At 44.5% G+C, this 16,818-nt stretch overlaps 1 protein-coding gene across 5 annotated transcripts in view; it reads right to left on the bottom strand.

Moving 5' to 3' along the window:
• LOC147015913 (slit homolog 2 protein-like) overlaps positions 1-16,818 on the bottom strand; it is a 628,660-nt gene that overhangs the window by 312,484 nt on the left and 299,358 nt on the right. The window lies entirely within an intron of this gene.

The raw sequence follows: 16,818 nt of genomic DNA, 5'->3' as shown, positions 1-16,818 counted from the left end.
ACAGACTGGAAAAATTTGCTTAGTCTCTGACAAAAATGGTCTGTAACCGGAGTCTATTTCCCCAACTGGTAAGGTCCAGGGGTACGTTGGTATCGCGATTGGAGACGCGTGACCCGAGGCCTGTGCCGAACTAGCCGGCGTTATAACCCCGGAGACGGTGGTGGTTAGGGTGGCGCCGAATATGTAACATTTGGCTGTAGAGAGTGTGGTGCGAAAACCCAAACTGGTTACGGACAGTGATTGACGCACTCGTCTAAATCCCGCCACCGCTGAATCCTTAACAATATAAATATATATATATATATATATATATATATATATATATATATATATATATATATATATATATATATATATATATATATATATATGATAAATATTGTTATGGTTGTGGGGGTAGATGGAGGAATTTCATGGGAATGTTAGGATTGTTTGATCCGTGGACGTGTCGGGGACATCTCAATGCAATTTCGTCGGGAAACTGTGAGCTTTCGTGTTAGGTGTCACCACCCGGAGGGGGGTGGTGCGGTATCAATTAGATAGGGATTAAGTATAAGTTCCCCCAATATGTAATTGCTCCCCTGTGACTTTTCCCTATGTTTTTGTATTAAAAACCATGGAAGAATTGTGTTAACATGACAAGGTCGGAAGAAGCCCCGCCTCCAAGGGTGATGGCGGATGAAGTCACACCCCTAAGGCTGATGATTGATGGGCGTGACGTCAGAAGTTAGCCAAACGTGCCGAGCGGCGGAGGCCCCGCCTTCCCGGGTTTCAGGCGAGCAAGCCATGCCCTGGAGGTGGAACGGTGGTTCGGGGTGATTTCAGATAGAGATCTAGAGGAACGCACGAGGTCGGTGTGAAGAGGGAAGTTTGTACTCGTGGTAGGAACATGTCTAGGATGGAGGATCTCGTGTTGCTCTCTTCTCGGCATGATGAAATGGCTTTCCTTCGACTCATGAAGAAGATGGTGCAATTCTCCTTTTTGTGCTGAGGTGATTTGGCTCGTGTGGTGAAGCGAGACGCTGGCCATCGACTCTTGGCTGGTCGTATGAGACGGGCCTCGAAGCCGCGTGGATGCAACCGAAGGGGACGGCACCATTCTGCAAAGAGCATATCGTCAGGTGCGATAGACGAAGCAGCTGCACAGGGTCTCTGGGCCTTGGTGTTGTATACTGCTCATGGGTTGCCTGACGTACGTTTGTCCCGCTGCGAGAGAGCGACTTGGTGCCATTTTGTGCACGTCTGCACATGCAAATAGAAGCGCCTCAATTCCACATTCCATAAAGACCATCTCTGAACCAAGCTAAGTGCCAGAATAAAGGAGGGATTTGCTTTTATCTTGTTTCCCATTGTCTGTATTTAATCTGTGTGTAGAGACGCCTCAACTTTCGACTTTAGTTTATCTCACAGCTATTATAATACCTGAATTATTGTCCTTTTTCTTTAAATTCCGTGGTTATTTTAAGTTGCTGTGTCCATGTATTTGTCGTGGGGTTTGAGTGTAAGCCCACCTTGTGCTGTGCATCAATCCATCTGTGCCTCCGTCCCTCCACCATTGCGCCCCACCCCTCCCGCGTTATAATCTCCGAGGATCAACGTGTCTGCCTCCTATTAAGGAAAACCACTCGACCATCTGGGCTGGCGGTGTTAATCGCCCATCCAGGCAATTTGGGTCCGGGGGATTAACCTGGACTGCCAGCACCCTGACAATATGTATGTACTCTTTGGTCAAATGCTGTCCGTTTCATCAAGCTGTGTCTTCATGTTCTCCATTTTTCTCCACAATCAGAACAATGCTTCAGACAGCTTGCTCTTCAAGGAGCTCCGATTGTTAAATAATTATCATTCATACTTGAAATCTGGCGAGGAAGATTATTAATCATTTGAAGAATCAGTTTCGAAGGACTCCATTAAAATAGATGATTGATTTATGTTGCTCTGTGATATCAGCGTTTTGTTGAGCCAAAGTAATAAAGTATCTTTTTCCTTTTCGTAATCACAAAAGATGACACAATTCAGTGTGAAATAGCTCAGCTGTATGGTGGAACAGGTGTAGCCTTGCCATCGATCATAGAGATAATGCTATACAAAGAGACCTGTCTTTAGTCTCATGGAACCTGCCGAATGTACCACATCAAATGCAAAGCTGATGCAAAGATCATCTCTCTGACCTCTCTAAGCTTCCTCGCTTCATCATAATGGTTGAACCAAGCTGGAAGGTAAATATTACAGCAAGTCCTGAAACAGGCGTTCTTGTACACACGTGTTTTATTTGAATGTTTATTTGGTGTTAGGAGTGTCGATAGCAGGTTTAGAAGAGACGATGATAAAACACCCAAGTAGGTGGTTGATGGCTGAGAAATAAGAACTGCTTGAGCACTGATGATGCAGAGAAGAAATAGACAATCAGATTCAAATCACTCTGAAAATAGAATAACAACAGCAGTATTCTCAAGAACAAAATTGTAGTTTTGATTTGCAAAAGCTGATCAGCATGGTTAGGATGAATGGCTTTGTTTCTGTGCCGAGAGGTGTCAAATAAGAGGATTTGGTGAGTAAGAGATTAAATGAGGCATTATTGGAGGTCAGTGACTGGCTGACTGGGGTTTACAGGACATAACGCTGATTGGATTGAAGATGATATAGGAAAATGGAAGGGGAAGAGGTGGGTCAGGGGATGGGGGGGGGGAGCAATATGGAGTGGGGTTACTATAGTGTGTATGGTATTAAGTGACTATAACCACTGACTGTGTGTATGGTGGAGATGCAGATGCAGTTTGGCCAAAATACAGGTCGCTTTAACCTCTTCCTGGTGGGAGTGATCACAAGTGCTGTCAGCGCTAAGTCACCAAGAAGGAGACCGGATTAGGTTAAACCAAGATTAGGTAAATTGTGCAGATTACAAGTCAGACGTGATAAAGGAAGGCCTACGTTTGTGGTTTTATTTTCTTTGTTGTTGCTTTCTTGCAGGTTCACATGACTAAAAATATTGCTTCCAAAAAACATGTGGATGTTTGTGATTCTTTTGGGGGGGGAGGGGCGAGGGGGGGGGGTGCGTATGCTACTTCTTATCAATCGTCACACATGGGAAGTCTATACGTTTATGTTTGGATGATTTATCTGGTCAGAGAATCAAACAGCCTAGAAGCAGCACTCCCTTATTAGCGAAGACATTATGTGATTCGGTTATTAATTTATATTTAATTCTCTCAAATATGGGTCTGCCCTCAATCACTGACTGAATTGCTGAGGATAAAAGGTTTTTTAAGAGCAGCGGTGTACAGTACAAATACGCTGTTCAATATAATTACTTGTCAGTGATGGGTGGATTTCATCCACATAGGCCAACCATTCCCTCCTGTCCATTATGACAAGTGTACCGAGAGGAACACCAGAACTTTTATTACATTCTTAAAGTCAAATAGAGATTGACGTGTTTCCTCTGAAGGTCGGTCAGACCAAATCAGTGGGATACAAGTGCTGGTATATCGTTGGAGGAATACAAGATTTTGTCAAGGATCCTGAGTCTCCATGTGCAGACAATCAGTCTGCATCTACAGACAATTTGAATGATAGATTAAATGAACAAAATGTTCATTGAGATATGCTAACCACTGTAGGAAGCAAGGAGAAGTTGACGTTTCGGGCTCTAACTCTTCACCGGAGCAAAAGAGGGGTTCACGCCCGAAACGTCAGCTTCTCCATGCTTCCCAAGGTAGTTAGCATACCTCAATCAACATCCTGTTGATTTTGTCCATTGTTCTACCTGTCTGTCGACGCAGATCGACATTAGCCTTCATCAGCATCACTCGTTCTCCATTCTAATTTGAATGCGAGTATTTAGCAACTGGAAATTGACTGAGGCATTCTAACCATCATAAGAAACAATGTAAAGCTGAAGTTTCAGGCATTATCCCTTCCTCAGAGCAATAGCTTGAATGTTTAAAAGTTGGGCATTCTGGGATCTGGGTGGTCAGAGTAAGACGAGACGTCGGAAAATAAGATTGTCACGGCTCGTGTCGATTTGCGTCAGTAGACAATTCAAACAATAAGTTTTATAAGCTCGGACCTGACAAATGTGTGCTAACCACCGTGTGAGAAAAAAACAACAACCTGATATTTTAGGTGTTAGCTCTTTGTCAATGGAAGAGAAGGCAGAATGTTGTAGTGGAGACATACCCTCAGATTGTGCCAATGAAAAGTTACCTCTCGGAAAGTCAGCTTTACTCTTTTTCCCCCACTGTGGTTAGTACACCTTTATCAACTTTTCTTCGATGAAGCAATCATTGGTATTCTGGTGCTCAGCATTGCTATAGTACCTTCAGCATCGTACACCATTAGTCATGACTTTTTGACAAAGATCTTTAGTGAAATTTTATTGAATGCTTTGGCCAAGCTATCAATCTTCAAGCTGTTCATGGCAGCCGTTGTTGGGCGCTGGCTAGAATTTATTTTTAAAAACCTTGGATTTATGAATTATGAAATGGAATGAAGCAATGTAAAAATAAAGAGAAATTGATGAATTCAAATGTCTAATATTTCCCCCATGAACTAAAAAAAAAAGCCTCTGAACTTCTTTGTGGTGATATCACGAGGGGAAGATTCCCATTTCAAAAAGTTTCAGAGGCAAAGAAATGAGAATTCTATTCCAATGACCCCCGTCAATGCATTCATCACTGAGAATAATGTGTGACACTGACTAGAAACTAAAAGGACTCGTGTCTGTGCCAACAGACAGTGAGGAACAGACATATGTAGGGTGCAAGAGAGAGAGAGAGAGACAGAGACAGAGACAGAGACAGAGACAGAGACAGAGACAGAGACAGAGACAGAGACAGAGACAGAGACAGAGACAGAGACAGAGACAGAGACAGAGACAGAGACAGAGACAGAGACAGAGACAGAGACAGAGACAGAGACAGAGAGAGAGAGAGAGAGAGAGAGAGAGAGAGAGAGAGAGAAAAAAGAGAGAAAGAGCAAGAGAGAAAGAGCAAGAGAGAAAGAGCAAGAGAGAAAGAGCAAGAGAGAAAGAGGAAGAGGAAAAAAGGAGGGGGGAAAAGGAGGGGGGAAAGGAGGGGGGAAAAGGAGGGGGGAAAGGAGGGGGAAAAGGGAGGGGGAAAAGGGAGGGGGAAAGGGGGAGAAGGGGATACAAGTGTTGGTATAAGGGGGAAAAGTGGATATAAGGGGAAAAGGGGGGAAAAGGGGGGACAGGGGGAAGGGGGAAGGGGGAAAGGGGGGAGAAGGGGATATAAGTGTTGGTATAAGGGGGAAAAGTGGATATAAGGGGAAAAGGGGGAAAGGGGGAAGGGGGATGGGGAAAGGGGGAGAGGGGGAAAGGGGGGAAAGGGGGAAGGAAAGGAAAGGGGGAAAAAAGGAGGAAAAAAAAGAGAGAAAGAGAGAAAGAGAGAAAGAGAGAAAGAGAGAAAGAGAGAAAGAGAGAAAGAGAGAAAGAGAGAGAAAGGGGGGGGGGGGGAAAGAGTCTTATTAAAACGTGGTTTGATTCATTTAACTCTCAATCACACAATAAACACAAGGCCAAATGAACACCAAAATGCAAAATTTACATGCACTTTGTTTGAGGAACATCAGTGCATTCTTATCAAGAATAAATGTTGAAAAGATTTTAAGACCATAACTTCAAAACATGTTCCAGCTGTACTGTTGATGCCGTCATTTTCTGATAAGGATTTGTGAAAGAAATACAACACCACCATCTCGTAAAATTCTCCGAGTTTACACTGGAGGTCAAATGGAAGCCAGGGATAAATTATAAAAAAAAGTTCGCGGAAACTACAACACATGAAGCTGTTCTACACAGTAAATCTTTTCTTCACGTTCCACCACAACAATATGAAATAGATGCTTAAAAACTGTCAGTTCTGGAGATTACATCTGCAGGAAAGATCATTAATTGAGCTACAATGGTCAAAAAACTTCTCGTGCTATCTCTGCAATGCTCTGCAATCAAGCACTTACTAGACGGTGCATACCTAATCCATTTGACAACAGCAGACGCATGGTGTGTGTCAGGAGAACACCTTCACATAATCCGGGCTTAAAGCACAACCAGTTTTCTATGATCCACTCACACAACTGAGCAAACATAACTGAGCAGTGAGGTCAAAGGGACGGTCATTACATCATATATACTAGGACGGCACTCGGTGGAGTGCAAACCTCCGCCAGGTTCAACAGTTTACGTTTTGCATCCCACTGAAAGGCCGGATCTGCATCCAGACCTGAACCAAAATCTTTTCCTGTCACCTATCCAACTCAGCCTCAAAATTTTGTCATTACCTGTTTACAACTTTTTGAAATATCATGCTATTCTGTATATCCTTTTTGGCCCGATCTATCAATGGTGAAGAATCACTTGAAAGATTAAAAAAAATTATCATATCTGGATCTTCACCAATACTGAATCAACTCGTCATTGGCATACACCCAAAGTGTCGACCAAATTTCATCTGAATCCATCCATAACTTTTTGAGATATCCTGCTCACAGACAGATAAACAAGCAGACAAGCAAACAGACGTGGGTGAAAACATAACCTCCGTCCACCTTCGGTGGTGAATGTAAAAATGCCCCTTCTTTTTGCAAACAACTCCCCCTGACTCCCTTTTCCCCCACCAACAAAACCAACAACATTTCATTGTGTGGTGCCACAAGTTTGCACCAAACATCTGAATCTCACCTTACACCCTCCGGACAGTCTTTTGAAAGGAAACGCCAGGAACGTAGCTCTTAGCTGGTGCATTTGTGCCTCAAACGTAACCACTTCCACATGAGCATTCAGTAACATGACATTTTCCTGCATTACATATGCGGTTACCCTGAAAAAGCTGGCCCTGAAACGCCGCCACTTAAAATTCCTTCTTCGATGTGCAAGAATAGGGCTGATGGCAGTCTGTTGTTCGCAAGATGGCTGTTACACCGACGAGGATGGTCTTTTGAAAGAGGTTCAATCAGCAATGTCGGTACTTTCTTCACAGTCGTAAAATTCGAAATAACGTAGCCTGCAAAATGAAAACCTCCTACTTACTTGGTTAATGGAAAGCCTTGTGCCGGCCGGATGAGCTGTTTGAAGAGCTAAACATAAGGATGGGTCTTATGATCGCAAACTCCTGCCTCCCCATAATCACATCAAATCAGTCCTGTACAAGTCTCTTTTCATCACCTCACACAATCATAAAACAATAAAAATGCACTTAGGAGGGATCTACGTGTATATTATAAACCAAGGGGGGTAAAATTGAGACATGAAATAAAAAGAAATAAAGGGAAGGTGGGAGGATAGATGGAGAAGGTAGGATACGGGGGGAATGCATGAAGAAGGTAGGTAACGAAGAGCGGAGTTAGGACGGGAGTACACAAGGAAGGGGTCTTTTATGCAGAGTGCAGTTAACGTTATGAATGGTTGCCCTGGAAAGGTAGTGGCATCAGAAACAGTGAAAAGGTGGAAATTTGAATTGAATAGGTCACTATAGTAGCGTTGAGGATAGAGGGGTGCATGGATATTGGCAGGACTGAATACCTGAGGGAGGGATGGCAGGTGATTGTGCACATATATGGCGATTGTGATATCTGTGAGGTCTCGTCAAAAAGTGAATGTGCTGTCACTTTTTGTTCATTTCACAACTCCACCAACCTCTCCATGTCCCACTCCAAAAATAAAATAAATAAATAACAAATACAGAAACAAGTCAATGAATAATTAAATATATAAATCAAACACCATGGTGAAGACCCAATGTTATCTTCCCCTTCTGCCCGCACTCACACCTACCACCCGTCTGACCCCACCGGTGAAACTAAATAGATAAACTGACGATTGATTTGAAGCGGTGTTGATAAAGTACAGGCATCGTGGGCCAAAAGGCATGATGGGTCAAATGGCCTTCTCTTGTGCCCAAGTTTCTTGTACACCCTTGTATATCGCAAGAAAGGGGAAGAAGGGAAAGAAAGGCAAAGGAGAATAAAAGAGAGGAGGAAAGGAAGGAAATGAGTGTGCATGGAACCTTTGAGGTGGCGTCAGAAATTTTGCGGCTCAACAGGTGATTCTTTATTATATTGCCCCTTACAATACCAATATCCCGAGCAACTGTTTATCTGAAGTTTAAAAGAGCGAGGTGAGTATCATATTAATTGCAAAAGTATATAATGTATTTACAAACACTATATTGAGCATGTGAAAACCTTTATCACTGCAATCCATCAGGTCGATTTTCTCACAATCCCAACAGAGGGCAGCCTCGGCCAGACATCAATCCTGGATGCTTTTTCAAAGCGCAAGCGGCACGGTTGATGGATGCCCATTGATGTATTTCTGGTGGCATCCTCTTCCCTGTTTTAATCCATACATCTTCACGGTCAACATCGGCCTTGATGAATGTGGACACATGTAGTGTTAAAAATCCGTTTTGTATTACAAAAATAAATCGGATGCTATCATGACAGCAACTCACTTCTAAGCTGTCTCGCCCGGGTTTGAATACCGGCGCAGCTCTAAACTGTCATCCCGGTGTTTCACAGGAAGGGTGATTCATCAATGTGGGTGCTGTCCCTTGGCTGGATGTTAAAGTAGGCATCCCGTCTGTCGGCGTTCGTTAGTTGACGTTAAAGATCCCACCGTGTCCTTTACTAAGAGAAAGCGAGCCATCGCCGGCACCCTGAACAAATTCCAAATTGCTGCCCTGACTACTGCTGGGAAGGCAATGGCAAACCAACCAGGTTAACACTTGCCAGGAAAACTGCTTCCGCAGCACCCGCACTCTGTAACAGAGTATCGTACATCAGACTTTGAACTATGAGAGCATCATAAAGAAAATTCTCACTCATCATCCAACACTGAGGTTTACATCTAATATGACAATTGCACCTGGAATTCATGCAAAGATCTCACGTGGTGTTTCAACCACCGAAGAGCACAGTAGTGTCCGTGCGTTTCAGTCTGCTCGCTCCCTTCCGCGAACGCACCGCCCTCTGTCGCTCATAATAGGAGTCAAAAACTTCATCCCCGAACCATGAACCAATGTGAAGCTAAATTTGGCACAGATGTTGGTCCTTTGTTGATGTAGTGTTCCAGCCAGTGTCGCAGGTTTTCTCAACAGGGGGTAATTATCTCGATTCCTATGGAACGGAAGTGATGTTTTTGGTGCTGAAACAATTTTTGAAATGGGAAAACCTTTTGATCCCTGACCATGACCTCATCTGAGCTCTCCCATGTGCCTCGACCTGTGCCAAGAGAGACAAGAAGGCAAATTGTGCACGAAACAATCATAAAGATATTGGGATACAAGGGCATCATTAAAGGACTCTCTGAGCCTTCAGGTAGGGTTCCCAAGATGGATTTGTTGAGAATAACATCATGTTTACATCACCGTGTCAACTTGTGTGTGTTTCATGCAGTCGTAATTATGGCTTTTTGAGAGCAATGGCCGAGGCAGTGCATATGACGAGGCATAGTTACGGTATTACATGCTGCTTTTCCATTGCATCACACTAAATATATCACACCTTGATGTGCGTAGAAATTATATAATCAGTAACATTCAAAAAACAAAAGTATTTTGAAATAATTTCAAGTGGAAACTAGAGCGGCACATGGTAGAGTGCATACCTGTACCAGGCTGAACAGTTTACATTTTCTATCCCACCAAAAGGCTGGATCTGCATCCGGATGTGAACCAATATCTAAATCGGCTTACTCAAGTCACTTACCCAACTCATCTACCAAGTTTTGTGATACCCAGTCCGCAACTTTTTGAGATATCGTGCAATCTATCGTTTTGGCCCCATCTTTTAATGGTGAAGAATCACTTTATTAATTAAAAAAACCCTCTCTTATCTGGATCTGGATGTTCACCAACATCGAAACCGTTAGTCATTGTTGCACACCCAACCTGTCCACCAAGTTTTGTTCGAATCCGTTCGTCTCCATAACTTTATGAGATATTGTGCAATTTATAATTTTTGGCACCATCTTTCAATGGCTGTCTTTGTTGTTGCTGCCGTTTTGTCTGCATCGCATGGCTGCTGTTTGTATCATTTCTGGAAGCGTGGCTGTGCTGCTGATCTGATGCCCGTTACCAGTAAGCTGGTGGCTCAATTTGCCAACCTCAGAAGGATGACAGGCTGAGTCAACCCACCTGGTGACATTTCAACGTCACAACAGGGGCTCAAACTCAAGACCCTAAGATCTCAAGCCAACCACCTTCAATTTTAAGCCAACACGAGGCTTACATCTCTCAAGGGTAATTAATCACAACATTCTATTATGTGGATCCAGATCCAAAATCGAATCAATTCGTCTTTGTCACACACCCAAACTGTCCACCAAATTGTATCCGAATCTGTCTTTAACGTTTTGAAATATCCTGCACACAAACAGACAAACAGATGGACAGGGGCAAAAACAACCTCCATCCATCTTCAGTGGCATCTTACTATAATTCACCGTCTGTCCATCTGTCTGTTCCCAAGTACCGCAAAAACGGCTGAACCGATCGCAACCATTTTTGGGGTGTGTAATCCTGGGACCCCAAGGAGTAAAATAGGCATAAATATAAAAACATGACCCCTTTTTTTTTTACCCTCACCAAAGGAGTGGGTCCATTTGTTTGTCTGTTTGTCGCACAGAATTTTAGTGTTTATCTCTACAACCACTTGTCGGGTCGAGACAAAATTTTCACCATAAGAGCAACCACTCAAGTAGACTGTTTTACTGATAATTATGATGTCATAGGTCTCGTGGTGTAACAGCTATGTTGGAAAAAAAGGAAAAACTTTGGATCTCCATCTCTGAAACCGCACAAAGGAAAAAATTGAAACTTGGCACACAGCAAGTACACTTCATGGGGAATAAGTGTTTTTTTTAATGATGTCACAAGTGCCTTTGTTATGACATCATAATGGCATGTGGAGAATGCTAAATCTGATCAGTATAAAAATTTTTGAGGGTCATCTCGGGATAAAATGGTCCACAGAAAAAATTTAAAAGACGTCATCGGTCACGTGAATTGGCAGCCATATATTTTAAATATTAAACCTTTCAAATATTCTCTGAAGTGGCTGAACAGATCGAGGCAATACTTTGCATCTATGACTACCTTTCCATGAGGAACAAAAGGTCCTGGTGGAGGAATTGCTCTTCATCAAAGACTCTATTCCTCACTCTCCATGCCCTGCCCTCACTCCCCCACACCCCCAGGAATACCTCTAGCTCCGGCTTCCCCTCCAATCCAACCTCATGTTTATATGTGTACTGTATCGTCCACCAAACAGTGATGACTCCATCTACACCTCACTATCTGAAAACATGGACCAACTTCTATCTTCTCATCCAAACTCTCTCATCCTCATATGTGGTGACTTCAATTGTCATTATGCCAGTTGGATAGGTGTGGTTACCTCTCTGACCTGTCATGGCACTTCAGCAAAAGCTTTCTGCGACTCAAATCGGTCAACTTCCTGACCCGGATCTCAACGAATGGTACTCCATCTCTTCTGGATCTGATTTTGAAAAATTTCCCTGACAATATCTGCTGCTCTTCCTCCGCTCCAATCGGTTCTTCTGACCACGTCCTTGTCAAAGTGGACATCTCTCTGGCTGTTATCAGAGAACCACCTCACCACCGTCAAGTCTGGCATTTCACTCAAACTGACTGGCAGGGTCTCCAAGCAGCCATTAAATTTATATACTGGACTCCTATCGCTACTTTCTCCAACATCAACTCATCCTGGGAATTCTTTCAAAGAAACTTGCTCTCCCTCATGCACAGATTTATCCCCTCTCGTCTTCAGTTGTCCGACCCTTCCTCCCACCCTTGGTTCACTGAAGCTTGTGGTGAGGCAGTTGTCCTGAAACAACTTGCCTTTGCCTCATGGAAAGCAAACCCAACTGAGAGCAATCTCAGTTCCTTCCATAAAGCTCGGAACAAGTGTGTATCTACCCTCAGGAGAGCCAGAAAACAACATCTTTCTAAAGCTCAAGTCTGAACTCTCAAACCTATCCCCCTCCTCAAAATCCTGATGGCGTCCAATCAAATCTGTTTCTGGTGTATGTTCCCCCTCCATCCCCTCCCTTACCTCAAATGGTCACACTGCTGATACCGCACGTGAAAAGGATGAATGCCTAAACTCGGTGTTTACAGCTAAATCTTGTGTCCAAAACCCATCGCTTTCTCCACCCACCTTACCCAGTCACACCCAACTGTCCCTGGACTCCGTGTCCTTTTCTCCTGACAAGGTGGAGAGCTTGCTGTCAAACCTCAACTCAGATTCTGCAACCAGTCCAGACGGCATCAGACCACGTGTCCTAAAAACCTGCTCCTCTGCTCTTTCTCACCCTGTCTCTGTTCTATTCACCCTCTCATTTGCTCAAGGTCATCTGCCATCTGCTTGGAAATCAGCAAACATTACTGTCCTGCATAAAAAGGTGCAAAAACAGATCCATGCAACTACAGACCAATCAGCCTTCTGCCAATCATCAGCAAGGTTATGGAATCCATCATCGCTTCAGACATTAAATCCTTCCTCTTCTCCAATGGCTTGATTTCCGATCATCAATTTGGTTTCAGACCAGGTCACTCTACCCTGGATATGCCACTTCTGTTCTCCCAACAATGGATGGAAGTCCTCAATGCCGGACATGAAATCAGAGCCATATCCCTGGACATATCACGTGCTTTTGACATGGTCTGGCACCTTGCCCTGCTCACCAAACTCTCTTCCTATGGTATCCAAGGCCATCTCCACTCATTGCTTGCAGACTTCCTCTCCTGTCACAGTCAACGTGTGGCCCTAAATGGAGTTCTTTCATCCCCTCTTCCTGTCCAGGCTGGAGTTCCTCAAGGTAGCGTTCTGGGCCCTGTTCTTTTTCTGGTTTTCATCAATGATCTCTCTGACTCCCTGGAAAACCTCTATATCTCTTTGCTGATGACTCCACCCTCTGCCGTACCATCTGTCATCCCTCAGACCGGCAAGCATCAGCTTCTTCGCTCACTGCTAATCTGGATAAAAATCACAAACTGGTCCAACACGTGGAACATGTCTCTCAATCTGGACAAATCTCACACTCTCACTATGTCTCTCCGAAAGGACCGTTTAGAACTCCCCCCCCCATCCACTTTCCCACCAATCCTCTGGAAGAAGTCCTTTCTTTCAAGCTTCTGAGTCTCACTATCTGCCATGACCTTTCCTGGGAAAGCCACCTTTCAAACCTCGCCTCCAAAGCCAGTCGCCGACTGGGAATCCTCCGTCGTGCAAAGTCTTTCCTCGGCGCACCTGAGCTCCTGACCACTTACAAAGCTTTCGTCCACAACCTGATGGAGTACTGCTCTCCGCTCTGGGCTGGTGCTCCTGCCTCCCACCCTTCTCGACTTCACGCTGTGGAAACCAAGGCATTTCGCATCATTGGCATCTCCCGCAATGAGGCTGAGTCTTTGGGCCTCTCACTCTCTCACCGCAGGCTGGTCAGTGGTCTTTCAGTATTCTAGCGTCTACTCTCCAGCCTCGCCCTCCCTGCTCTCTCTGCGATTTGTCCCCACCACATTTCCGCAGGGCGCTCAAGGTCCGCCAACAACCCCCTTCTGATAAAACTACCAAAATCATGAATCGCTGCTCACCTTCACTCTTTCATTCCTCTTTTTACCTGCCTTTGGAATAAACTCCCTCACTCTATTCAATCCCATTCTTCCCTCCACATGGGTGCAAATTAACATTTTTTATCCACCGGCCAGCAGGGCCGGTGACTACAAAAAGTTACCGGTCCAGCAGAATTTCTACCGGCCCGATAAAATAAAGACAAAAGTCACAAATTTGATATCAAACACTTTTAGTATACTCGCATGAGTGAGTTTGATAAGTGAGGTTGGTTGGATGAATGAGTTTAATGAGTGAGGTTGGATGAGTGAGTTTGATGAGTGAGGTTGGTTGGATGAGTGAGTTTGATGAGTGAGGTTGGTTGGATGAGTGAACTTGATGAGTGAGGTTGGTTGGATGAGTGAGGTTGGTTGGATGAGTGAGTTTAATGGAGGAGGTTTGCAGAATGAGTGAGTTTGATGGAGGTTGGGTGGATGAGTGAGTTGGATAGATGGATGAGTGAGTTTGATGAGTGGGGTGGGGGTGGGGAGGATGATGCAGGGAGGAGGAGGTTGTGGGTGATGGAGAGGTGAGACTTATATTGTGTGGGTGATGTGGGGAGGGCAGGGAGGTTGTGAGTAGTGCTGGGGGGGCATTTTTGTGGGTGATGGGGTGGTTGTGGCTGATGGACGATTGGGGGGGGGGGTTGTATTGATGGACGATGGGGTGGAGGGGGGGGGGTTGTGGGTGATGGACAATGGTGGTACTACTCGTCCACCCAACATCACATCTAAAAACTCACTCATCCACTGAACCTCACCCATAAAACTCACTCATTCACCCAAATTCACTCATTTAACCAACCTGGGTATAGTGTTGGGCGCAGATAACCAAAAAGTTAACTTCGATAACGATAATTATAATACAAAGTTATCGGAAGTTAACGATAATCCGAAAACGATAACTACTTCTTTACAATAGCTCAAAAAAAAAAAAAAGGAAAAAGCTTCAAACCCCATAGAAAAGGCTTATTTATGCTAAACCCAAGAATAAAATAAGCATTTTGCGTCTTTTTAGAGTCTATGAGTCGTCACACACACACACACACACACACACACACACACACACACACACACACACACACACACACACACACACACACACACACACACACACACACACACACACACACACACACACACACACACACACACACACACACACACACAGCACGGTTAACCGGGCGGAGTCCAACATGCACTGGGAGGTTAACGGGATGGGTCAAGGACACAATGTGAATCCAACAAACAAATTAATGTCCATTTCTTACCGAAAGAGAAACAGGAGTAGGTCCGCGGAAGTCGGAACGCTGCGCACACAAACAGGAAGGCACCGTTAATTCAAACATGAGAGGCCCGACCTTACAAACACACCGAGAACAGTTACAAAGATGGCGCGACGGTATCTCCACGCCTCAACACTCATGTCCGATTGTCCGTCGCTCTGCCATAGGTTAGACCGTCCCAAAGGTTCGACCGTCCTTGTGTTTGAATTAACCGATCTGTACGTTTCCCAACCTTGACCGAACCCAGTACCTGCAGAGCCGAGCAGCCGCATGGCTGAGGAAGACGCCATTGCAAGGCTTCTTCTTCTTCCTCTTCCTCTTCCTCTTCCTCTTCTTCTTCTTCTTCTTCTTCTTCCTCCTCTTCTTCTTCAATTTTTCTTCATGCTGCGGCCTGATTCAGCATTATCTTGTAAAACAAGTAATCTATAATCATGTACATTTTTTTTCCTCCTTGATAATTAGTTTTGCGAAATGCGACCCTGAAACGATAAAAATGTTATCGGACAAAAAATGAACGGACATTATCGGACGAAAAAAATCGAGTTATCGGCAGTTAACTGGTCCGATAACGATAAATGGAAGTTAACTTCCGATAATAGTTCGATAAAAAAGTTAACTTCTGTAGTGTCGTGGCAGAGGTGCGAGCAAGCAGACACGAGCCGGAGAGTAACACAACTCCGCTTTATTGCCTCGAGCGAGAGGGTGGGCGTACGATGCCTGTAACTCCGCTTTATTACGTACTCGATGCACTCTACAGGCACACGACCTACAAGACACTGCTAATGACAGCACATGCTGCTACTGGTGCTACTGGTGCTACAAGTCCACAGTGGGCGAGTCGTAACATATGAAGCCACAACCATGTGACCACCACTAACCGTGACTCGGGGCTCCGCCCATACAATACACGCTCCGCCCATACACGACAACTTCGATAATCATCTGTTATCAGATTATCGCTTTTGTGCCCAACACTGCAACCTGGGCATGAGAAAATGCGCCCGAACCGCGCCAAACCGTCAAATCTCGCGCAATCTCGCGTGATTTGGAACGAGATGAAAAAAGACAAAATGGCCGCCGCAGAATTACCGGTGATTTCTATGGATTTTCTGCGGACAAAAACAATAGTTGTAGTTGAGAAAACTAGGAGAGAAGCTCGTACAAATTGTACAAAATAACAGGAATCACCGGTGATTCGCCAGCCGGGCAAGTAAGGCAGTATTGTGTACCCGCCCAGCACAAAAGTTAGGCGCCATTGGCGACCGGGAGGCCGTTAATTTGCACCCCTGCTCTCGGCCTTCAAAACCGCTGTTCACCACCACCTCTTATCATCCCATATCCAAATCCTCGATCTTTTCTACCCACGATAATCCATCCAAGCTCACCTTCAAATTTCCTGCTTTCCTTCCTGAAAGTCCCTGTCATGCCATCTTCTCTTCCCCATGTTCCCCATCCCATCCCTCTCCCTTCCACAGATCTCCTAATGTCTCTGTTCCCCACTGTTTTGTCGTTCCCTCTCCCGCCCCTCTTGTCTCATGCCCCCCTTGCTGTGTGTTGTGTGTTAGCTCTCATATGAGCCTCGACAAGGTATACAATTTTTTTTTTAAAGGTTCACACATATGACATAATGGGTCACATGGTTTGGCAGCCATGTTGGATTTACCCTAAAACCTATTAAAATCTTCTTCTCCAGAATGGCTGGACAAATCGAGGGGATGCCAGCGTATTCATGAATAATTGATGTCACATCGTCTGGCAGCCACATTGGATTGAGTGAAACTCATTATTGAGCGAAAATATTTATTGATTGAGCGAAAAAAAATCCTATCTCGGTTCCTCCTGATGACTTCATCTTTGCTTGTTCAGGTTCCTTCTGATGACTCCAAAGC

The sequence above is a fragment of the Eptatretus burgeri genome, chromosome 12 (assembly GCF_056783735.1).
Source record: "Eptatretus burgeri isolate ZD-2024b chromosome 12, Ebu_testis_v1, whole genome shotgun sequence".
Classification (NCBI taxonomy): domain Eukaryota; kingdom Metazoa; phylum Chordata; class Myxini; order Myxiniformes; family Myxinidae; genus Eptatretus; species Eptatretus burgeri.
This window is presented reverse-complemented; position numbering and strand designations above follow the sequence as displayed.